The sequence below is a fragment of the Dama dama genome, chromosome 5 (genome assembly GCF_033118175.1).
Source record: "Dama dama isolate Ldn47 chromosome 5, ASM3311817v1, whole genome shotgun sequence".
NCBI classification, from domain to species: Eukaryota; Metazoa; Chordata; class Mammalia; order Artiodactyla; family Cervidae; genus Dama; species Dama dama.
Window position 1 is genome coordinate 73990527 of NC_083685.1, and position 27182 is coordinate 74017708.

A 27182-nucleotide genomic window follows, 5' to 3' on the forward strand; every position below is an offset into this window, starting at 1 on the left:
GTTTTGCCTCCTCCTCTGCCCTGATTTTCATTTATGTTAATTTCTACTAATTCTACCTGAATATATGTTTTCATTTTTCCCTGTCTAGAGAACCACAATAGTCTCTCAATTGATCTTTCCTCTACTCTCTCCTTGATCCACCATGTCCTTTGCAATACAGACAGTAGTATTTCTAATGTGCAAACATGACCATATTACTACTTTTAAATTTAATTGATGCATAAAATAAAAAGTGCAAATAATCGAACAAAACATCCATTCTATGTTCACATGCTTTAATGTACCTAGTTCTTCTCTTGACCCTTCCACAATGTATTTCCTTCCTTAGCCACATTGATTTACTAACTGTTCTATAAACACATTGGTGTCTTTCATCTTTCTGTACCTTAGAGCATTTTGTTCCCATAGTCAAGAATCCTTTAATCACTTGAAACTTACTATAATTGGTTCATAGTAAACTTGTGAATGCCCTTCGTCCCTCACGAGAGTAAGTAAGCATCTTCTATTTTGTTATTATTTCAATTCTTGTTTTGATTCACTTGCCCCATTAATTACTAGGTCAGATGAATGGAAAATCTGGAACTAGGTGCTGGGATGAATTATGATTATCAGAGCTGGGTGAGGTGAAACAGTGAAAGTGACTTTATGATTAGACTTGAGTGAGTGAATGTAGAGATTCCATTGCTTAATTTTCTTCTGCTTTAGGTTGATGTTGATCATAAGGATCTGGCAATGCATAGAATGAATCTGTCAGAGTGAAAGAGGACCCAGAGGACTCAGAATTAAGGAGAGCTCTCATCTAGATCTGCACAAGAGAATATATATTCAGAGAGTAAGCTCTTCCAATACTGACAATGGTCTCTTGTAGGAGATGAATCTTATAGTTTAGCCTGACCTGAACTCTTGGCTGTCTCTTAAACTTTAGTGGTTGCCCAAATCACCTTCTTTGTTCTTATTGTTTCCAGCAGTTGAGAATGTGTGGAGAATCTGTCAGTGTCACAAAGGGGAGGATTTCAGTCAGCCTATATATGCGTGCTAAATTAGAAGCCTGACCCTCAGGCAGCAGCTTTTATAGTATGCAAATAGGCTTCTTTAAGGGAAAGACTGGGGAAACAGCATTTTTTTTTTCTTCCTCTGTATTGAGTCCTGGAGCAATAGACACAGTGAGTCCTCCCAAGTTTTTTAAGAATCGTTTCCTTTTTTGCTGTAGTCTTGTGAGTCTCATGGACACAAGCCCATTGGTGGCTCAGATGGTGAATAATTTGGCTACAGTGCAGGAGACCTGAATTCAATCCCTGGGTGGGGAAGATCTCCTGGAGAAGGGAATGGCAACCCACTCCAGAAATCTTGCCTGGATAATTCCATGGACAGAGGAGTCTGGTGGGCTACAGTCCATGGGGTCCCAAAGAGTTGGACATTACTGAGAGACTAACGTTGTGAGTCTCATGGACACAAGCCAAGTTGGGTTTCTGAATAAGGTGTTTTACAGGCCAGTTCTCCAAAACAAAGGTCTTAAAAGTTGGAGCAGTATATGTTCAACGCAAGACCTACAAACTCCTTAGGGGGAAGTTAGTTATTGTGAATAACCTCCCAGTTGTGGGTTTTATGTGAGTGTGTCTCACATAAACCATTTCAATATGGAGACTTTCTCATTCATCTGATGTGTAGGAGCTGTTTAGTTAGTTTCTGTATTTCTTTCAGAGATAATTGAATCCTGTGTGTCCTTGGGAGGGACACATAGATTGGGTATATCCCTGGGAAGAGGTGAATTCATGAAACTCTTATGTCTCCATTTTGGAGTGGAACTCAGAGAATATATATTGAATATGATAGAAAAATTAAATCAAATCTCTGTCACTTATAACTCTTGAGGACATTAGCACTTTTCTTATCCTCCTTGATGCTCATTTTTTATTACTACAATACAAAGCTAAGAGCAGTTTCAATTTGATGTTGTTCAGTCACTAAGTAGTATCCAACTCTTTGTGATCCATGGAGTGTAGCATGCCAGGCTCTTCTGTACTCCACTATCTCCCAGAGTTTGGTCAAATCATGCTCATTGAGTCTGTGATACTATCTAACCATCTTATCCCCTGCTTCCCCCTTCTCCTTTTGTCTTCATTCTTTCCCAACATCGGGGTGTTTTCCAATGAGTTGACACTTCACATCAGGTAGCCAAAGTATTTGAGTTTTAACTTCAGCAACAGTCCTTCCAAAGAATATGCGGGGTTGATTTCCTTTGGGGTTGACTGGTTTGACCTCCTTGCACTGCAAGGGACTCTCAAGAGTCTTCTCCAGCACCACAATTTGAAAACATCAATTCTTTGATGCTCAGTCTGCTTTATGACCAAACTCTCACATCCGTACATGACAACTGGAAAAACCACAGCTTTGACTATACAGATCTTTGTCAGCAAAGTGATATCTCTGCTTCCTAATATGCTTCCTAGGTTTTGACAAGATGGGCTTCTCTGATGGCCCAATGGTAAAAGAATCCATCTGCCAATGCAGTAGCCACAGGAGATGAGGTTTCAATCTCTGGGTCTGGAAGATCCCCTGGAGAAGTAAATGACAACTCACTCCAGTATTCTTGCTTGAGAAATCCCATGGACAAAAGAGTCTGGTGGGCTACAGTCCATGGGCTCACAAAGAGTCAGCCATGACTGAGAAACCAAAAACAAGCCCAATGAGGTTTGCCATAGCTTTCTTTCCAGTTAGCAAGTGTCTTTTAATTCCATGACTGCAGTCACCATCTGTGTGATTTGGGAGCCAAAGCAAATAAAATCTGCAACTGTTTCCACTTTTTCCCCTTCTATAAGCCATGAAGTGATGGGATTAAAGCCATGATCTTACTGTTTTCCTGTTTTATTAATATTGAGTTTCAAGCTAGCTTTTTCACTTTCCTCTTTTACCTTCATCAATAGGTTCTTTAGTTCCTCTTCACTTTCTCTCTTTAGAGTGGTATCTACATATCTGAGATTGTGGATAATTTGATAATTTGTTGTAAATATTTAATTGATATCAAATTTTATATAATAATACTTATTATAATTGCAATAGTATTATTGATGATGATAACACTACTAATAATAAATACTTTAATGCTGCTTTGATCCAGTTTTAAAGCCCTGGTTAGAAGCTGAACAGTTTTCTTTCTTGAGCAACCTGGGACCAATAGGCACTCTCTTTAAAACCCTGGGGCCAGAAGTCAGAGGACTATGGACAGCTCCTATGCCCAAAAGCCTATTAAATTTATCCATTTCACAGGGACCCTAGGAACCTACTTAATCACAGTCGTTTACCATATATAAACTGCTTCCTACAGCCCCAGGTTCCTGTTACCCTGACTGTGAGTGCAACCCTCTATGTGCATTTGCATGGCACCTTCTCTCATTTTGAGTTCTAAGTAAGAAAGTTTCCTATCTTGCAGGTGCTCAAGTGTCTGTTGTATCCCACCATCAGAATTAATCTTTAAAATTTATTAAACATTAACATATATTAAGAAACAAAACACATCTCTTTACAAAAGCAAGAAAAGTGACTACTACTCCTCATTTTTTTCTCTTCTATGAATTCAATAGGAAGTCAAATTAAAATATAACCTAGATATGTTGCCAGAGCTCCTCCAGGTCTTTGCTCAAAACCCATCAACCCCTATCTTTAGCAGGAATGTCCTTGCTCACAACCCTCCAACCCCTACCTTTAACAAGAGATAACATAAGTCCTTAGGTTCACTTCAGTTCAGTTCAGTTGCTCAGTCATGTCCGACTCTTTGTGACCCCATGAATCGCAGCACGCCAGGTTTCCCTATCCATCACCAACTCCTGGAGTTTACTCGAACTCATGCCCATCGAGTCAGTGATGCCATCCAGACATCTCATCCTCTGTCATCCCCTTCTCTTCCTGCCCCCAATCCCTCCCAGCATCAGGGTCTTTTCCAATGAGTCAACTCTTCACTTGAGGTGGGCAAAGTATTGGAGTTTCAGCCTCAGCATCAGTCCCTCCAATGAACACCCAGGACTGATCTCCTTTAGGATGGACTGGTTGGATCTCCTTGCAGCCCAAGGGACTCTCAAGAGTCTTCTCCAACACCACAGTTCAAAAGCATCAATTCTTCTGTGCTCAGCTTTCTTCACAGTCCAACTCTCAAAGTGTCCAAAGATAAGAAAAGAAGCTACAAAAAAAGGAAACAAAAAGAAAGAAATAAACAAACAAAAAACACTTGTTCAGTCACTCTTTGGAACCCATGTCTGACTCTTTGGAACCCAGGGACTGCGGCCTACCAGGCTTCCCTGTGCTTCACCATGTCCTAAAACTTGCTGAAACTCTTGTCCTTTGAGTTTGTGATGCCATTCAACCATCTCATCCTCTGTAATCCCCATCTCCTCCTGCCTTCAATCTTTCCCAACATCAGGGTCTTTTCCAATGAGTCAGCTCTTCGCATCAGGTGGCCAAAGTATCGGAGCTTCAGCTTCAGCATCAGTCCTTCCAATGAATATTCAGGGTTGATTTCCTTTAGGATTGACTGGTTTGATCTCTTTCGAATCCAAGAAACTCTCAAGAATCTTCTCCAACACCACAGTTCTAAAGCATCAATTTTTTGGTGCTTAGCCTTCTTTATGGTCCAACTCTCACATCCATACATGGCCATCCGTACTGGACAAACCATAGCTTTAATTATATATACTGTTGTCACCATAGTGATGTCTCTGCTTTTGAATACACTGTCTAGGTTTGTCACAGCTTTTTTTCCAAAGGACAAGTGTCTTTTAATTCATGGCTGCAGTCACTGTCCAGAGTGGTTTTGGAGCCCAAGAAAACAATCTGTCATGGTTTCCATTGTTTAAATAAATAGATGGTGATAAATCTGACTCCTGAAAGAACCTGAGTCTCATTATATACTAATTTTACTGTATCTACCTACTAAATGATACACCTTCTGCCAGCCAGGACCAGACATTAATGACTAAAAAAGGATTAAAAGGGAGTGACATCCCTATTTGCACAAAGCCTTGCCCCTTCCCCGTAGACTAGTGCATATACCTCTCCATCATCAGCCTCATCCTTCCACTCTTCGTCTTTACTTTTAAAATTAAATCCCCCTGCTAGGTGGGTGAGAAGTTGATCTGTGAACTGAGTTCCTGCTTCTCCACTCTTCAGTTACTCTTCAGTCACAGCAAGTTTGTACTGTGTGGATTTCAGCTTCAGTTTTGTTATTCTTCTACTTCAACTAATTGGAAAAAAAAATCCCCCACTGATGCAGGGAGCCTCAGCTGGGCTAGGGCCAGATCAGGGCCTATACAGTCAGCTTGGTAACAGAAGGTTATAATGCTTCTTGGATCCTCTGACGTACTATTGGTATTCTTACCAGTTGATCAGTAGGCCATGGAAATGTCTTTTTTGCTGCCTAGATCTAATCAAAGGGTATTTCTCAAGCAGAGCACACAAATTTTAAGAAGCACTAGAAACGTCAGTAATAAAACCCCACATTATATTATAGCAATGGAAATGGTGAAAGACTTTTCACTTCTCATGTAAACCCAATTCCACATTTTATACTAAAATAGGCATAACAAATTATGCTAAAAAACATTATGAAATCAGAGGAAAGCCTCTGGCATGACAATAATTCTAAAAATAGACAGTTGTTATTCATTTAAAAAATGGTGAATAAAACATTGCCACTTTTGAAATAATTTTGGTAGAATATTTTCTATAAAATATGACATGAAATATATCATGTCCATATGGAATTATATCAAACAAAATCATTATTATTTATTTGGTGACATCAATTTTCTTTAGAATACAAAATATAAGAGCAAACCTCTAAACATATGTTTATTGACATTGCTATGGTCACATAAATTTATTTGTAATAGCTCTGTTTTCTTCTACCAACACTCTGACATAAATTATAATGATAGTAACAGAATATCAATTGAACACTATCAATACAGACACTGCGTTAGGTTTTTGTTGTTGTTTGTTTGATTTTTTTTTACCCGCTGAGCCATAAGGGAAGCCCAAAATGAAACATTCAGCTCCTCATTTTTGAAAAATAATATTTTGAACTTCTGTTTTTTTTAATAACTAAGATCATTATTTTTATTTTTTATCTTTTCACTTTACTTATTTTTCATTTTAGGTTTATTATTTTTTACAGTAGGTTCTTGGTTAGTTATTTAATTTAAATATAGTAATGTGCACATATCAATCTGAAACTCCCTATCTATCCCTCTTCCCATTCTTCACCCCTGGTAACTGTAAATTCCTTCTCAAAGTCTATAAGTCTATTTCTTTTTTTGTAAATGATATAAATTATGCCATTTTTTTAGATTCCACATATACAAAATATCATATGATGTTTCTCTTTCTCTGACTTCATTTAGATAATCTCCAGGTTCATCCATAATACTGCAAATGGCGTTATTTCATTCTCTTTATTTACTGACTAATGGTCCTTTGTGTTTATGTATGACATTTTCTTTACTCATTCATTCGTCAATGGATATTTAAGTTGCTTTCATGGCTTGGCTAATGCAAACAGTGCTGCAATGAATATTGGGTGCCTGTATCCTTTCAAACCATGTTTTTCTCTGAATATGTGGCCAGTAGTAGGACTTCTGGACCCTTTGGTACCACTATTCTTAGCTTTTTTTTTTTAAAGAATATTGATGCTGTTCTTCACAGTGGTGTAGCAATATACACAAACAATGTAGGAGGGTTCACTTCTGTCCACACCTTCTCCAGCATTTCTTGCTTGTAGACTTTTAATGATAGCCAGTCAAACTAATATGAGTAGTTTTGATTTGTGTTTCTCTAACACATAGTAATGTTGAATATCTTTTCATGTGCCTCTTGGCCATCTGTATATCTTCTTTGGAGAAATGTCTATTTAGGTCTTCTGCTCATTTTTTTATTATTAGGATTTTTACTTATTGATATTGTGCTACATGAGTTCTTTGTAAATTTTGGAGACTAAGTTCTTGTTGGTCACATTGTGTAAATATTTTGTCTCATTTTGCAAGTTGTCTTTTCATTTTCTTTGTGATTTCCTTAGCTGTGTAAAAGCTTTTGATTTTAGATAAAAAAAAAAAATAGATCCCATTTGTTTGTTTGTTTGTTTTAATGTCCATCATTCTGGGAGACAGATTTAAAAAGATATTGCTGTGATTTATGTCAAGGAATGTTCTGTCTATGTTTTACTCTAAGAGTTTTATAGCATTTGGCCTTACATTTAGGTCTTCAATCCATTTTGTATTTATTTATATGTATAGTGTTAAATAATATTCTAGTTTTAATTATTACATGTACCTGCTGCCCAGCTGTCCCAGCACTGTTTATGGAAGAGGCAGTCTTTCTACATTGTATAATGAAGCCTCCTTTTTTGTATTTTGACCATCAGTGCATGGATTTATTTCTGGGCTTTCTGTCCTATTCCATTGATCTGTATTTCAGATTTTGTGTCAGGGCCATAAATTTTTGATTATTGTAGCTTTGTATAATAGTAGTTTAAAGACAGGGAGTCTCAGCACTCTAGCTCTGTTTTTTCTTTCTCAAGATTGTTTGGCCTTTCAGAGTCTTTGATGTATCCATGCAAATGTCAAGATATTATATTCTAGTTCTGTGAAACATGCCACAGGTAATTTGACAGGGATTGCATTGAACCTGTAGATTGCCTTGGATAGTATAGTCATTTTGATAAGACTGATACTTCCAATCCAAGAATATGATATATCTATCTGTGTCATTTTTTATTTCTGTCACCAGTGTCTCAGTGTCACCAGTACTTTTCAGAGTACAAGAATTTGTAGGTTTATTCTTAGGTATTTTATTCTTTTCAGACGGTTAACTGAATTATTTCTTTAATTTCTCTGATTTTTCTTTGTTGGTATTTAGAAATACAACAGAATTCTGTGTATTATTATTTTTTTTTTATTCTGCAACATTACCAAATATATTGATGAGCTTTAATAGTTTTCTGGTAGCATCACTAGGATTTTGCTTGTATAGTATCAAGTCATATGCAAATAGTGACAGTTTAACTTCTTTTCCAATTTGGATTCTTTTTTTTTTTTTTTTCTTTTACTTCTCTGATTGATGTGGCTAGAAGTTTGAAACTATGTGGAATAAAAGTGGCCCCAGTGGACATCCTAGCCTTGTTCCTAATCTTAGAGAAAATGCTTTCAGCTTTTCATGGTTGAATATGATGTTACATGTAGATTTATCAAATATGGTATTATTATGTTGAGATGTATCCCCTCTGTGTCCACTTTCTGGAGAGTTTTTTTGTTTTTGTTTTTCCATAAAAGGGTGTTAAACTTTAGTCAAAATTTTTGTCTGCAACTATTTTTTTGGGCTCAAAAATCACTGCAGATGGTGATTGCAGCCATGAAATTAAAAGATGCTTACTCCTTGGAAGGAAAGTTATGACCAACCTAGATAGCATACTAAAAAGCAGAGACATTACTTTGCTAACAAAGGTCCATCTAGTCAAGGATATGGTTTTTCTAGTAGTCATGTATGGATGTTAGAGTTGGTCTATAAAGAAAGCTGAGTGCTGAAGAATTGGTGCTTTTGAACTGTGGTGTTGGAGAAGACTCTTGAGAGTCCCTTGGGCTGCAAGGAGATCCAACCAGTCCATCCTAAAGGAGATCAGTCCTGGGTGTTCACTGGAAGGACTGATGCTGAAGCTGAAACTCCAATACTTTGGCCACCTCATGCGAAGAGTTGACTCATTGGAAAAGACCCTGATGCTGGGAGGGATTGAGGGCAGGAGGAGAAAGGGACGACAGAGGATGAAATGGTTGGATGGCATCACTGACTCAATGGACATGAGTTTGAGTAAACTCAGGGAGCTGGTGATGGACAGGGAGGTCTGGCATGCTGCAGTCCATGGGGTCACAAACAGTTGGACATGACTGAGCAACTGAACTGAACTGAACTGAAGATAAATTTTACATTTCCTAAAATTCACTCATTCACACAAGTGTATGGTTCAAATTTTTTAAAGAGGGCATGACAGCCACTGCAGTAGTCTTGCCTGGAGAACTCCCATGGACAGAAGAGTCTGGAGGGCTACAGTCCTTGCGGTTGTGAAGAGTTGGACACTGCTGAGCAACTAAGCACAGTACACATTAAAAAAAAAAAAGAATCATCTCTATAATCTAATGTTGTAATTTACAACACTCCACAAAAGAACCCAGCTATAGTCATTATCTTTTTTTCCTCCTCTTTCCTGACTTCCATGCTTCAGTCCTAGTAAATCACTAATCTATTTTCAGTCATTATGCTTTTTTCTATTTCTGACATGTCACATAAAAGTAATCATAATACAAGTAGTTTTTATGTGTGAAGATTTCTTTCACATAGTGCAGTGGTTTCAAAATATACTGCATTAATAGCATTATTATTACTTATTTTATTGCTGATTAATATTCTGTTGTATGGATATACCAAAAATTGTTTACCAGTTCACTGGTTGATGGATGTTTAGATTATTTCCAATTTGTGGTTTTTATAAATAATATTGCTATAAATATTTGCTAGAAGTTTTATGTGAATATGTTGCATTTCTTAGACATAAACACTTGGGAGTGAATTACAGTTTTTCTTTTACTTTTGTAGAAGTTATTTACCATCTCTGAGATTTGTCTCAACCTTAAATACTTGAACTTTTAGGTTGTGGAGTAGGATTAGGTTATACAAACATTTCAAGCTTGGCATGCAAAAAAGTAAGAGGTTAGTTTTATTTTTACAACATGATTGGGTGCAGTACAAAACATATCTGTATCTATGCTGTGTGTGTGTGTGTGTGTGTGTGTGTGTCTGTGCACGTGTGTGTGTTAGAAAGAGAAAGAAAAATGGAGATTGAAGTTTGCCAGAAGGCAGTTTTGCTGTGGCATGAATGACATTGCTGTGGCCCTGTATACACAATTTCCATCTAAGTCCTTCTTGGGTCACTGTATTTTAAAAATTTCTCTTTAAAATTTCTTGCTGGTCAAAAAGTCTTTCAACTTGAACTAGACACTATTTCCCCACCCATTCACTCTCATCTTTATTTCCATCATAAACCATCCACAAATGGAAGGAGACCTGGTCACCACTTGCTTCTGGTCAAGAGTCATTGGCTTGACTTTCATTGTGGTAATGACACTCACACCTTCTGCTTTCCCATTTTCTGAGCATTAGAATTTCCATGTCTATACTAAATGGTTTTAGCAAACAAACCAGATTCTTGTCCCCTTTCCTTTTCCAAACCACTCTTAAAAGATGGACATGGGAAAGAGAAAGCTGCAACTTTCACCATGACTAAAAGGAGAAAAAAAAAAAAAAAAAACAAATAAACAGGTCATATTAAAGACATAAAAACAGATTAGAAGTACTGAGTTATTCGCTTGCTTTTCATTTGCCAAATCTGAAGTATTCCTGGTAGGGTGTTCTGAGGTAGAAGTTTGAGTCATTGCAGAGCTAATATATCTGCCCAGATATTATTACATTTTGACTGCTGGCATTTTATGGATTATGTTGCTTCTTTTCTTCAGTTATTTGAGGGACTTATTATCTCTTCAGGATTCTATTCAAGTTCCTAAACCTAGTGAGGAAAGTGTTTTATAATTTTGCTTTTGTCTGCTTTCCTAGTTCAGACTCCATTTGTCATACTTCAATGCGAATGGAGAACTTTCTGTCCCTCCTGAGCTCTCTTCCATGTTCTCCTCTCCTAATCTTAGCAAATGCTGCTGCCTCTCCTAGGAATACCCTTCCTGGGGCTTAAATATCATTGCAACAGGGATACTTCAAGTTAGGAAATAAACTAACTCATGCTGTTTATTAATTCAGATTCATATTAAGAAATGACACTAGATAAATTATATGTCAAGTACAAAGTAGCTACATAAGGATATACAAGCTATTTTAAATGACCTTTATTAGCATATTCACTTTTTTTTTTTTTTTAACGTGGCTTGTTTAGTTTCCCAATTTTTCTCCTTTGCTCCAGTGAATTGCTCAGTGTCCTTCCTCCATCTCTCCATAAACTGCTTCTTCCTGCCTGTGGGCAGGCATCAAAGTGATTGCTGCCCCCATTTAAAATCCTTCCACTGGCTTCCAGAGGCACATAAACTTCCTGGTATGACCACCCTACTCTTTATGATCTTGCTCCTATGGCAACCTTCAGCTTCGTCTTTCACCATGTTCTATGTGTATACTGAAATTTTAGCCATAAGGAATCCAACCTGTTCTCTCCTGGCTCATGACTCTGTGGTTTTGCACATTTCTTTTCATTCTAGAATTCTCCCACATAGTATTCTAAGCACTAGAGATTTGCATCAAATTAAAAAAAAAAATCTATTCGTTTGGTACTTGAATTAGTTACAAGCCTCACTCTGTCTACTCATATCACTATATTGTATTATAGCATTTACTGCTTTTTGATCCACTGTAATGCTCGTCTTCTCCTTTAGATAGGATTTTTTACAGTATGAAGATATTTTTCCCTTATATCTTCAGGACATTATAAATATTGTGGAACATAAAATACACTGAATAAAGATTTGCTAAGAGGACTGAGAATTTCAGGACTTGCATCATGAATATTGATTCAATTTAACTTGATACAATATGTGAATGAATTAAGTAAATAGCTATTTAAACCACACAAGACTGTAGAATGAGGTTGATGAACAAAGTACTATAGGTCTCAGCAAAGGAGACCATGCAGTGTATAGCCAGCACCTCTAAATAAGATGTATGCAAGGTTTGTTCCACCTTCTCATTGTCACTTTACTTCTGTGAGCATATTTCCTCACAAAAGAGATTGAATTAGATAATCTTTTGCATACTGTTCCTCTGTAATACTATGTTAACTAAATGAATTTTTTTAAATCACTGCATTGATCAAAACTGTACATGCAAGTGACATAGATGAAAAAAAAGAAGTTTTATTTGTGACACTTGCAGAAATACTGAAACCATTCATTTTTTATGTAGATTTGATAGAGATATTCAAACATCTCCTCTTTACTTTTTGGTATTCACTATCCATATGGCATAAAATCTTGTATGATTCAAAGTTCAATGTCATCTCTGTTATAAGTTGTACTAACATAAAATAAGAATAAAGCAAGACATAGATTTTGCAGAAGCAGTGCATTATTAATTACACTTTGCATAAATTAACTCAGGAAAAGTTTTTCATTGATGAAAGCATATTTGATATATTTTTTAAAACTTACCATAATATGTTTTCTCAACTTGTCTTAATACTTTATAATTAGAAGAGAGAGAAAAAACAAAACAAATAAACAAACAAAAAAAAAAGGCTGCATTTTAGCCACAGGAATTTAGAGAAATTAGAGACAGTAGAAATAATCTAACTGAATTTCCCATTAAAGAAAACTCCTCATGTACAGAATCCTCTACAGTTGTAAACTTGGTTAATTCACAAGTTAGATCACAATTGTGTGAAATACTAACTCAGTTTTGTTTAACAGTTCAAACTATCACAAAGGTGATCTTTATGAAGAGAAAACTCTACACATGGACACCATCAGATGGCCAACACAGAAATCAGATTGATTATATTCTTTGCAGCCAAAGATGGAGAAGCTCTATACAGTCAGCAAAAACAAGACCAGGAGCTGACTGTGGCCCAGACCATGAACTCCTTATTGCCAAATTCAGACTTAAATTGAAGAAAGCAGGGAAAACCACTAGACCATTCAGGTATGACCTAAATCAAATCCCTTACGATTATACAGTGGAAGTGAGAAATTGATTTAAGGGACTATATCTGATACATAGAGTGCCTGATGAACTATGAATGGAGGCTCATGACATTTTAAAGGAGACAGGGATCAAGACTAACCCCAAGAAAAAGAACTGCAAAAAAGTGAAATGGCTGTCAGAGAGGCCTTACAAATAGCTGTGAAGAGATGTGAAAAACAAAGAAGAAAAGGAAAGCTATACTCATTTGAATACAGAGTTCCAAAGAATAGCAAGGAGAGATAAGAAGTCTTCCTCAGTGGACAGTGCACAGAAATAGAGGCAAACAACAGAATGGGAAAGCCTAGCGATCTCTTCAAGAAAATTAGAGATACCAAGGGAACATTTCATGCAAAAATGGGCTCAATAAAGAACAGAAATGATATGGGCCTAACAGAAACAGAAGATATTAAGAAGAGGTGGCAAGAATACACAGAATACTATAAAAAAAAAAAAAAAAAAATCTTCACAACCCAGATAATCACGATGGTGTGATCACTCACCTAGAACCAGACATCCTGGAATGTGAAGTCAAGTGGACCTTAGCAGCATCATGATGAACAAAGCCAATGGAGGTGATGGAATTCCAATTGAGCTATTTCAAATCCTAACAGATGATGCTGTGAAAGTTCTGCACTCAATACGCCAGTAAACTTAGAAAACTCAGCAGTGGCCACAGGACTGGAAAAGGTCAGTTTTCATTCCAATCCTAAAGAAAAGCAATGCCAAAGAATGCTCAAACTACTGCAAAACTGCACTCATCTCATATGCTAGTAAAGTAATGCTCAAAATTCTCCAAGTCAGGCTTCAGCAATATATGAACCATGAACTTCCAGATGTTCAAGCTGGTTTCTGAAAAGTCAGAGAAACCAGAGGTCAAATTGCCAACATCCACTAGATCATTGAAAAAGCCAGAGAGTTCCAGAAAAACATCTATTTCTGCTTTATTGATGATGCTAAAGCTTTTGACTGTGTGAATGACAATAAACTGGAATTTTTTTTTCCATTTATTTTTATTAGTTGGAGGCTAATTACTTTACAATATTGTAGTGGTTTTTGTCATACATTGACATGAATCAGCCATGGATTTACAAGTATTCCCCATCCCGATCTCCCCTCCCACCTCCGTCTCCACCCGATTACCCTATATGAAAAACAGAAAAAGAGACACAGATGTACAGAACAGAATTTTGGACTCTGTGGGAGAAGGAGAGGGTGGGATATTTCGAGAGAACAGCATATAAACTGGAAAATTTTGAAAGACATAGGAATACCAGACCACCTGACCTGCCTCTTGAGAAATCTATATGTAGGTCAGGAAGCAACAGTTAGAACTGGACATGGAACAACAGACTGGATCCAAATAGGGAAAGGAGTATTTTAAGGCTGTATATTGTCACCCTACTTATTTAACTTAAATGCAGAGTACATGATGAGAAATGCTGGGCTGGATGAAGCACAAGCTGGAATCAAGATTGCCGGGAGAAATATCAATAAACTCAGATATGCAGATAACACCACCCTAATGGCACAAAGTGAAGAACTAAAGATACATTTGATAAAAGTGAAAGATGAGAGTGAAAAATTTGGCTTAAAGTTCAACATTCAGAAAACTAAGAGCATGGCATCCGGTCCCATCACTTCATGACAAATAGATGGGGAGACAGTGGAAACAGTGACAGACTTTATTATTTGGGCTCCAAAATCACTGCAGATGGTGATTGCAGCCATGAAATTAAAAGATGTTTACTCCTTGGAAGGAAAATTATGACCAACCTAAACAGCATATTAAAAAGCAGAGACATCACTTTGCCAACAAAGGTCCATTTGGTCAAGGCTATGGTTTTTCCAGTAGTCATGTATGGATGTGAGAGTTGGACTATAAAGAAAGCTGAGCACTGAACAATTGATGCTTTTGAACTGTGATGTTGAGAAAACTCTTGAGAGTCCCTTGGACAGCAAGGAGATCCAACCAATCTATCCTAAAGGAGATCGGTCCTGAATGTTCGTTGGAAGGAGTGATGTTGAAGCTGAAACTAATACTTTGGCCACGTGATATGAAGAGCTGACTCATTTGAAAAGACTCTGATGCTGGGAAAGATTGAAGGTTGGAGAGAAGGGGACGACAGAGGATGAGATGGTTGGATGGCATCACCAACTCATGGACATGATTTTGTGTAAGCTCTGGGAGTTTGTGATGAACAGGGAAACCTGGTGAGCTGCTGTCCATGAGGTCACAAAGAGTCGGACATGACTGAGCAACTGAACTGAACTGAATGTTGTGCCGTATGTGAATTCCTATGCACTTTTCATGTTGGTGTCAAAATGCTTCCTTTTTATGTTAGATCTTTTCCATGAAAATCTATATAGTGCATTTGATCTCCCTTTCAAATATTTGAGAACAGTAATTTGTCAACTTCTTTTCTTTACTGTCTTCTTTATTTCAACATAGATAAATTGAATGCACAAATATTTTGTAGAGACTCCCCTGTCTTGGCTAAAAACTGAGGTACAGTGATGTAAGCCAGGACAATCTCTGTAATTTATACTTGATGTTGTTCAGTGGTCAAGTTGTGTCTGACTTTTTGTTGTTTCTCACTCTTTGCAACCCCATCAACTGCAGAATGTCAAGCTTTCCTGTCCTTTATCACTTTCCAGTGTTTGCTCAAATTTTTGTCCATTGAGCAAGTGATGCCTTTACAACCATCTCATCCTCTGTCGACCCCTTCCCCTCCTGCCCTTAATCTTTCCCAGCATCAGGGTCTTTTCTAATGAGTTCACTCTTCTCATCAGGTGGTCAAAATATTGGAGCTTCAGTTTCAGCATCAGTCCTTCCAATGAAGACTCAGGGTTGATTTCCTTTAGGATTGACTCATTTGATCTCCTTGCAGTCCAAGGGACTCTCAAGAATCTTCTCCAGCACCACAGTTTGGAAGCATGAATTCTTCAGTGCTCAGCCTTCTTTATGGTCCAACCCTCACATTGGTACATGACTACTGGAAGAACAATTTATATTAATATTAACTTATTGAAAATATGATAATCATTATAATGCATTCAACTGGGACAATCATTATAAGTCTGACAGCTTTGCATGCAGCAGTCAAGTGAAAACCAGCTCATCCTTTTGGAATAGGTTAATTGATTAACGAGACTAATTGTTTCAACTAGACAAAGTTAAATTGCTATCAACTGAAACAGATAAACTGACAACCCTTTTATTGTTGACTAGTTGAAAAAATATAGAACATAAACATCATGAAGAGTATAGAGTTTTACTCAAGAAATATTTATCTAAATTTATCATTATGAAATGGAGCAGAACCCTGTGGTCCTTGCTCCCCATGTCCTCCACCTGTTTTTTGTCTGTGGAAAAACTGTAGGTAAAGAGTAAGTTTAGTCATACAAGTGAGAAAATGTAGAAACAAAGGAAAACAGTCATACAAGATTAAATAATAACAGTTTAGTCATTGAATATAGTCAAGGACCTTTAATTATTCCTCAAGGCCTAAAGATAATATTCTAAGCCATGCCCTCTAAGCTTTCTATGTATGTAACATAATTGATTTTTTTTTTTTTTTTTTTTTAATATCTGTGCTGGGTCTTTGGTGCAGCATGCAGGACCTTTCATTTGTGGCATGTAGGCTCTTATTAACAGTGATAGCCTGCAGAATGTAGTTCCTGCCCAGGGATCAAATCCAGGCTCCTTACATTGAAAGCATAGAATCTGAACTGCTGGACCACCAGAGAAGTCTTGAATTGTTTTATAGATACTAAAACCTGCATCAGGTGGAAAAAGTTAACTATAGGATGGCCACATGGTAGCCATAATATAAGCTTTCACAGTTCCAAGAACTGACCTCAAAGGAATGATAATAAACCAACTGGAACTAAAGACTAATTGTATTTAAAAGAATCAAGATGACACTGATCAGACCACTACATGACTAATTTCAAGAAGAATATCAGAGCAGACTGTGCTGTTTCTGCATGTAACCCCCTCCTTTCAGCTATAAAATCTCTTGACCACTGATTGTCATGTGAAGCAAGGTTGGGGGTAGTCAGCCTTTGAACAACAGTTTACCTCACCCCCACCAGGTTACCACTCTCAAAATAAAGCAATCTTTCCTTTCCACCAACCTTGCCTTTTTAGTGCTGAGTATCCATACTCCACTTTCAGCAACAATAGCTGTGAGAATATCCAAGACAAATATCATCAGCTATCATGTGGAATAAAATAATTGAATATTATTGGAAATCAACAGAGCTGAATATTCAGGAATATCCAAATTGTCAAAAGAGTCAAAATAAAAAAGAGCAAGAGCTATATTGGAATATAAGAGGAAAAAAAGACAGTATGTGTGAATATCGGAACTGCGGTTTGTGCCTGTGACCTGTCTTTCACCCATTCAGGTACCATAGTATGTGGCAAAAAGATATATAAAAAAAAAAATCATAGAGTCATATAAGAAGAAATAAAGGGCATCCAAATTAGAAAGGAAGAAATAGAACTCTCACTGTTTGCAGATGACATACTATATACAGAAAATCCTAAAGACACCACCAAAACTGGTTGAAAATAATTGAATTCAGTAAGACTGCAGTGTACAAAATTAATAAACAGAAATCCATTACATTTTTAAACACTTGTAACAAACTATCAGAAAGAAAAGTTAAGAAAACAATTTCATTCACAATTACATCAAGGAAAATAAAATACCTAGAAGTAAATCTAAGGAATTAAAAGACCTGTACTCAGAAAACTATAAGTCACTGATGAAAGAAATTGAACATGACACAAACAAATGGAAAGATATAATGTGCTCATATATTGGAAGAACTCATGTTGTTAAAATGACCATACTACCCAAGGCAATATATAAATTAAATAAGATCCCTATTAAAATATCAATGGCTATTATAAACTGTGCTGCGATGAACATTGGGGTGCCCGTGTCTCTTTCAGATCTGGTTTCCTCAGTGTGTATGCCCAGAAGTGGGATTGCTGGGTCTTATGGCATGGAAGCAACCTAGATGCCCATCAGCAGATGAATGGATAAGGAAGCTGTGGTACATATACACCATGGAATATTACTCAGCCATTAAAAGGAATTCATTTGAACCAGTCCTAATGAGATGGATGAAGCTGGAGCCCCTTATACAGAGTGAAGTAAGCCAGAAAGATAAAGAACATTACAGCATACTGACACATGTATATGGAATTTAGAACGGTGATAACGATAACCCTATATGCAGAACAGAAAAAGAGACACAGAAATACAGAACAGACTTTTGAACTTTGTGGGAGAATGTGAGGGTGGGATATTTCAAAAGAACAGCATGTATACTATCTATGGTGAAACAGATCACCAGCCCAGGTGGGATGCACGAGACAAGTGCTCCGGCCTGGTGCACTGGGAAGACCCAGAAGAATCGGGTGGAGAGGGAGGTGGGAGGGGGGATCGGGATTGGGAATACATGTAAATCCATGGCTGATTCATATCAGTGTATGACAAAACCCACTGGAAAAAATAATAATAATAAAAAAAAAAATCAATGGCATACTAGAACAAAGAATTATAAAATCTGTATGGAAAGACAATAGAGCCAAAATAGTCAACACAATTTTGAGAAAGAACAAGCTGTAGGTATCCAGGATTTCAATCTGCACTACAAAATTATACTTAATCTATAGTAATCAAAACAATATATTATTGGTACAAAAGTAGATGCATAAAACAGGATATAAAGTCCAAAAATGAACCCACACTTAAATAAGAGGCAGGTATATTCAATGGGGAAAAGAGAGCCTCTTCAAAAAATACTGTTTAGAAAATTGGGCAGTTCTATGCAAAAGAATCAAACTGGAATACCTTCTTATATTTTATACAAAAATAAATAAATTAAAAACTTAAATGTAAGACTTAAAACCATAAAAATCTTAGAAGAAAACATAGGAAGTACTCTTTGACATCAGTCTTAGTACTATTGTTTGGCTGTCTCCTTACAAAAAAAACAAGAAGCAAAAGCAAAAATAAACAAATGGGACCATCAAACTAAAAACCTTCTGCACAGAAAAACAAGCTGTCAAGAAAGCAAAAAGACTGCTTATTGAATGAAAGAAGATATTTGAAAATGATATATTTGATTAGGTGTTAATATCCAAAGTTAAAAAAAAAAGAAAAAGAAAACTCATGCAACTGAACATCAAAAAAAGAAAGCAAGAAAGAAAGAAAGAAAAAAATCAACCTGGTTTAAAAGTGGACAAAGGAACTGAATAGACTTTTTTTTGTTGTTTTCCAAATAAGAGATATAGATGGCCAATAGGTACATGGAAAGATACTCAACATCACAAGTCAAAACTGTAATGTGATATTACCTCACACATGTCAGAATGGAGAAAATTAATGCACCTGTTAATAAGAATGCAAATTGGTACAGCCATCATAGAAAAAAGTATGGAAGTTCCTCAAAAAATGAGTTGCCATATAGTTTAGTAATTTCACTTCCGGGTATTGGTTTAAAGAAAACAGAATCTCTAACTGAGAAAGATATATTCACTTCTATGTTAATTCCAACACTATTCATATTAGCCAAGATATGAAAGCAACCTAATATCCATTGATAATGGGAAAAAAAAAGATATGGTATATATGTGCAATAGAGTATTACTCAGACACAGAAAAGAATAAAAACTTGCCATTTGCCGTAATGTACTTAGATGCACTTAGAGGGTATTATGCTACATGAAATATCTGATAGAGATAGACAAATTCCCGTGTAGTTTCACATATATTTGGAATAACCAAATATAAACAGCCTCATATGGAGAACTAACATGTTGTTGCCAGAGGGGATGGAGATCAGAGGAACAGTAAATAAGTAATGGAATTAGAAGGCACAAACTTTCTGTTACAAAACAAATGTCACAGGGAGAAAATGTGTGCTGACAGACTGTCAACTGGACTTATTGTGATGATCATTTTGTAATATATAAAAATATCAAATCACTTTGTTATAAACTAGGAACTAACATAGTGCTCTAAGTCAGGTATACTTCAAATAAAAAGTAATTGAGGTCCATGGATATGACTCACTTGAACAAAATCTAGTCCTACTTAATATTGATCCACTTATTTTAGCCGAAAAACAAAAATGTTTGTATATGATAAAGGTTTAATAATCTGGGCCTACAGTTATAGATGAAAATAAATATTCATTTAACAAAATAAAGGAAACAAAAATCTCCTGGAAATTTGTTGTTGTTGTTGTTGTTATTGTTGTTTATGAACTATTCAAAGGGTGAAAAAACTAAGGAGTTAGTCAAAAGGGAAAAAAGTCATTACTTCTCATGAACAAACTGTGCTATTTTAAATTGAGTGAAATATGCTGATTCTTTTTTTAAATTAATTTATTTTAATTGGAGAATAACTACTTTAGAGTATTGTGATGATTTTTGCCATACATCAACATGAATTGGCCACAGGTATACATATGACCCCACATCTTGAAACCCCTTCTCTCCTCTGCTCCCCTGGCACACTATCCCTCTGGGTTGCCTCAGAGCACCAGATTTGGTTGCCCTACTTCACACATCAAACTTACACTGGCATGTATTTTACATATGGTAATGTACATGTTTCAATGCTATTCTCTCAAATTATCCCACCCTCACTTTCTCCTGCTGAGTCCAAAAGTCTGTTCATTACATGTGTGTCTCCTTTACTGCCCTGCGTGTAAGATCATTAGTATCATCTTCCTAAATTCCATAATATGCATTAACATACAATATTTGCCTTTCTGACTTACTTCACGCAGTATAATAGGCACCAGGTTCATCCACCTCATTAGCACTGACTACAATCCATTCCTTTTTAGAGCTGAGTAATATTCCATTGTGTATATGTCTGATGATTTCCTTATCCATTCATCTACCTGTTGGCATCTAGGTTGCTTCCGTGTCCTAACTACTGTAAATAGTGCTGTAATGAACTTTGGGGTGGTGTCCCTGAGTTGTATGACCAGCAGTGGGATTATTGTGTTGTATGGCAGCTCTATTCCCAGTTTTAAAGGAATCACCACACTGTTCTCCATAGTGGCTGAACATTCCCACCAACAGTGTAAGAGGGTTCCCTTTTCTCCACACCCTCTTGATTATTTATTTTTTGTAGACTTTTTGATGGTGGTCATTGTGACTGGTGTGAGATGATACCTCATTTTGGTTTTGATTTTAATTTCTCTAATAATGAGCATACTACCCAAAGCAATCTATATATTCAACACAATTCCTACTAACTTACCAATGATATTTTTCACAGAACTAGAACAAATATATTCACAATTTGTATGGAAATACAAAATATCTTGGATAACCAAAGAAATCTAGGGAAAGAAAAATGAAACTGGAGGAATCAACTTTCTTGACTTAAGACCATACTGCAAAGCTACAGTCATACAAACAGTATGGTACTGGCACAAAGACAGAAATATGGATCGATGAAACAAAATAGAAAATCTAGAGATATATCTATGCACCTATGGACACCTTATCTTTGATAAAGGAGGCAAAAATATACAATGGAGTTGACAGTCTCTTCAACAAGTGATGATGGTAAAACTGGTCAACTACGTGTAAAAGAATGAAACTGCAACACTTTCTAACACCATACACAAAAATAAACTCAAAATGGAAGACCTAAATGTAAGACCAGAAGCTATGAAAATCTTAGAGGAAAACATGGACAGAACACTCTCTGACATAAATCACAGCAAGATCCTCTATGAACCATCTTCCAGAGTAATGGAAATAAAAACAATAATAAACAAATGGGACTTAATCAAACTTAAAAGCCTTTGCACAATGAAGGAAACTATAAGCAAAGTGAAAAGACAGCCTTCAGAATGGAAGAAAATAATAGCAAACAAAACAGCTGACAAATAATTAATCTCCAAAATGTACAAGCAGCTAATGCAGCTCAATGCCAGAAAAATGAACAACCCAGTTAAGAAGTGGGCAAAAGGCCTAAAAAGACATTTCTCCAAATAAGACATACATATGGCTCAGTTCAGTTCAGTCGCTCAGTCGTGTCTGACTCTTTGTGACCCCCTGGACTGCAGCACGCCAGGCCTCCCTGTCTATCACCAACTCCCTGAGTTTACTCAAACTCATGTCCATTGAGTCAGTGATGCCATCCAACCATTTCATCCTCTGTCGTCCCCTTCTCCTCCTGCCTTCAATCTTTCCCAGCATCAGGATCTTTTCAAGAGAGTCAGCTCTTTGCATCAGGTGGCCAAAGTACTGGAGTTTCAGCTTCAACATCAGTCCTTCCAATGAATATTCAGGACTGATTTCGTTTAGGATGGACTGGTTGGATCTTCTTGCAGTCCAAGGACTCTCAAGAGTCTTCTCCAACATATGGCTAATAAACACATATAAAGATGCTCAACGTGCTGATTCTTGAAGGTGAGACAGAAAGTGCATACTTGGCAGAGAATCCAGAAAGGAAGGGTATTATTATTTACTGAGCACATGCTTTGTGCACAATATGATGTCATGCGCTTAGAATAAGCTGTCATGAGTATAGTACCAATTATTATAATGGTTCTTTGCTATATATAATGAAATAAAAACCTAGCAAAAAAGAGAACATCATAAAGTTAGCTATAAAGGACAAACAGCTTCCAAAAGACCAACCCAGACAAAATTACACCTATGTCTTGAATGCTTTCAGGTCATGCTGTACTTTTATTTTTTAGCACTTAAAACACTTTTTTGATAGTTACAAACTACACAATTTAAACTTGTGCAATTTTTGCTTAAAGTTAGTTGCCCCTACTACACTATTAACTGATGAAGGTAGAGAATGAATTATTTTTATCTTTTCATTGTTAAATTTCCAGCATCTAGCACACTTTAAAGCATATTTGAGGTGCCTACTCCTAACTGCCTTTATTCAGCTACTGAATAAAGGGATAAATCCATTAATTGAGAGATTTGCTAAGTTTGTTGTGTCTTGACACCAGAATAAACAAGCAAAATTCTCACAAACTACATCATTTGATCTACTTACTGAAGATACTGCTATTTCTACATTAGTAGAATGCCCTGAGTACCAAGCTGAGTTTTTTTCTAAGCTTGATGTCTTTCTTTTATTTTAGTTTATTCTTCTCATTTATTCTTTATTTTAAAACTTTATATGTAATGCATTCTCTTTAAGAGAGAGAAGGAGAAATATGCCTACAATCTCTTGGAGAACAGATGGAGAATATGGAGAAATCATAATGTAATGCAATGGACTTCAATTTTGAAAGAGCTGGGCTTGAGTAACAACTCTCTGAATGGACTTAATTTCTCCAAGACTCAGTTATCTTATCAGTGAAATGAACATACTACCACCAACTCCACAACATTGCTTTAATAATTTATTGCAATAAAGCCTGACACGTGATAGGTGCTTTTAATAGTACCTGAAATTCCCTTAACACTCAGTAGGTGGTTTGCTCTGCCTACCACCTACAAGGGATTGCTCTAATCCCTTGAATATTTTTGTTATCTCCACTGTAAAATTATAAGGGCTTTGATTTAGGTAATGCCTGAATGGCCTAATGGTATTCCATACTTTCTCCAATTTAAGCCTAAATTTTGCAATAAGGAGCTCATGATCCTAGTTACAGTCAACTCCAGGTCTTTTTTTTTTTTTTTTTTTTTTTTTCCAGATAATATAGAGCATCTCCATCTTTGGCTGCAAAGAATATAATCAGTCTGATTTCAGTATTGATCATTTGATGATATTCATGTTTACAGTCATCTCTTGTGTTGTTGGAAAATGGTGTTTGTTGTGACCAGTGTGTTCTCTTGAAAAAACTCTGTTAGTTTTAGCCCTGCTTCATTTTGTACTCCAAAGCCAAACTTGTTTGTTACTCCAGATATTGCTTGACTTCTTATTTTTGCATTCCAATTCCTTATGATGAAGGATGTCATTTTTGGCATTAGTTAAGAGGTCTTGTAGGTCTTCATAGAACAGGTCATCTTCAATTTCTTCAGCATCAGTGGTCAGAGCAAAGACTTGGATTACTGTGATAATGAAAGATTTGCCTTACAGAAGAACCAAGATCCTTCTATCCTTTTTTAGATTGCACCTAGTTATTACATTTTGGACTCTTTTGTTGACTATGAGGTCTACTCCATTTCTTCTAAAAGATTCTTGCCCACAATAGTAGATAGAATGAATTTAATTATATCTGAATTAAATTTACTCAGCCCTATCCATTTCAGTTCACTGATTCCTAAGATATCAATGTTTGGTCTTGCCACCTCCTGTTTGGTGATGGTTTAGTTGCTAAGTCATGTCCAAGTCTTGTGACCCTATGGACTGTAGCCTGCAAGGCTCCTCTGTCCATGGGATTCTCCAGGCAAGAATACTGGGGTTGGTTTCCAATTCCTCTTCCATGGGATCTTCCCTACCCAGGGATCGATTTCAGGCCTCCTGCACTGCAGACAGGCTGTTTACCACCTGAGCTACAAGGGAAGCCCATTTTCTGCTTGACCACGTCCAATTTACACTGATTCATGGACCAAACACTCCAGATTTCTTGCAATGTTGTTCTTTACAGCATCGGACTTCATTTTCACTACCAGACAACTCCACACCTGAGCATCCTTTCTGCTTTGGCCCAGCCTATTCATTCTTTCTGGAGCTATCATTAATTGCCCTCTGCTCTTCCCCAGGAGCATATTGAACACCTTCTGACCTTGGGGTGGGGCTTATCTTCTGGTTTCATATATTTTTGCCTTTTGTACTGTTCATGGGGTTCTTGTGGCAAGAATATAGGAATAGTTTGCCATTTCCTCTTCCAGTGGGCCACATTTTTCCAGAACTCTTCAATATGACCCATCCCTCTTGGGTGGCTGGGCATGTCATGGCTCACAGCTTCATTGAGTTATCCAAGATCCTTTGCCACAACAAGGCTATGATCCATGAAGGGTGCAATGACTAAAATCATCCCTTCAAAGGAAAAGAAGACAAAGTGATTGTCTGAGAAGGCTTTAAAATAGCTGAGAAAAGAAGAGATGTCAAATACAAGGGAGAAAGGAGAAAATATACCCAACTAAGTGCAGAGTTTCAGAGGATAGAAAGGAGAGATAGAAAGGCTTTCTTGAGGAACTAAAGAACTTCTTGATAAGGGTGAAAGAAGAAAGTGAAAAAGCTGACTTGAAAATAAACATTCAAAAAACTAATATCATGGCATCCATCCATATTAACTAATGGCAAGTAGAAGGGAGAAAAGTGGAAACAGTAACAGATTTTATTGTCCTGGGCTCCAAAATCACTATGGATGGTACTGCAGCCATGAAATTAAAAACTGCTTGCTCCTTGGAAGGAAAGCTATGACAATCCTAGATAGCATATTAAACCGCAGAGATGATACTTTGCCAAGAAAGGTAAGTCCAGTTAGTCAAAACTATGGCTTTTCCAGTATCTATGTACATATGTAAGATTTGGACTATAAAGAAGGCTTAGTTTCAAAGCACTGATGCTTTTGGGTTGTGGTGCTGGAGAAGACTCTTCAGTCTCCCATGGACTGCAAAGAGATCAAACCAGTAAATTCTAAATGAAATCAACTGTATATATCCATTGGAAGGACTGATGCTAAAGCTGAAGTTCCAGCACTTTGGCAACCTGATATAAAGAGCAAACTCATTGGAAAAGATTTTGATCCTGGGAAATAATTTGTCAAAAGGAGAAGTGAAAGGGAGAAGATGAGATGGTTAGATAGCATCACAGAATCAAAGGACATGAATTTGCGCAAACTAGGAGAAAGGTCTGTCTAGTCAAGGCTACAGTTTTTCCAATAGTCATGTATGGATGTGAGAGTTGGACGGTGAAGAAAGCTGAGTGCTGAAGAGTTGATGCTTTTGAATTGTGGTGTTAGAGAAAACTCTTGAGAGTCCCTTGGACTGCAAGAAGATCCAACCAGTCCATCCTAAATGAGATCAGTCCTGGATGTTCATTGGAAGGCCTGATGCTGAAACTGAAACTCCAATACTTTGGCCACCTCATGCGAAGAGTTGACTCATTGGGAAAGACCCTAATGCTGGGAAGGATTGGGGGCAGGAGGAGAAAGGGATGACAGAGGATGAGATGGCTGGATGGCATCACCGACTTGATGGACATGGCTTTGGGTAAACTCCGGGAGTTGGTGATGGACAGGGAGGCTTGGCGTGCTGTGATTCATGGGATCACAAAGAGTCGGACGCGACTGAGCGACTGAACTGAACTGAGGAGATAGTGAGTGATAGAAGAGCATGGTCTTTCTGCTGTCCATGTGTCACAAAGAGGCTGGCATGACTTAGCGACTGAACAAGAAAGAACAAGATGGTTTGCTATTGCTGTCATCATCATCATTATTATATTTATAATTTTACTGGAGAAAGACATTATAATGGCTTCTGCTTGGTCCCACTGACCTAAGAGCCTTCGTTGAAGTCAGGTACGAAATGCAGAAGAAAAAGTTGCAAAAGTTGTTATCCTGAAGGGCTCTGTATAGAAATAATGTGACAGAAGGCCAAGTGACAGAATATAGGGTGAATGTAGAGAGAAGGGTAATACTTCTACTTCTGTGTGGAATCCAGCTTTGCTCTGGAACCTTAAAAGCTTCCCTTGGGCCTTCCCACCAGCACTGCCCCCACCCCACCCCCCAGGTGAGACCATATGAGAAAAGAAATGATCAGTCCACAGCATGTGAGAAATCACTGAAAATTCCTAGAAAAAGTAGTTTGGAGTAAAATAAGAGTGCTGTGGTTGGGTAGAAGGGGTAACGGGGTGATAGTTTTTGTTCAGATAGTAGGGCACTGCACCATGAATTTTGGTAATTAACACTAATGCAGTCTTGTTTACATATCTGCTCTACTAAGCCTGGTTAACAATCATGTTGCATGCTAAAATAAATATTGTGACTTGAAAAGAATTAATCCACAACAGAAAGCAGAAAAAGAGGTCTTATGTCTAGGAGAGAAAATACCTTAGCCTAGTGATACTTTGAACTGTGGTTTTGGAGAAGACTCTTCAGAGTCCCTTAGACTGCAAGGAGATCAAACCAATCAATCCTAAAGGAAATCAGTTCTGAATATTCATTGGAGGGACTGATGCTAAAGTTGAAACTCCAATACTTTGACCACCTGGTGTGAATAACTGACTCGTTGGAAAATACCCTGATGCTGGGAAAGAATTGAAGACAGGAGGAGAAGGGAATGACAGAGGATGAGATGGTTGGATGGCATCACCGACTTGATGGACATGAGTTTGAGTAAGTTTGGTGATGGACAGGGAAGCCTGGCGAGCTGCAGTCCATGAGGTTGCCAAAAGTTAGTCACGACTGAATGACTGAACTGAATTGAACTGAGCAGTATTTGTTAT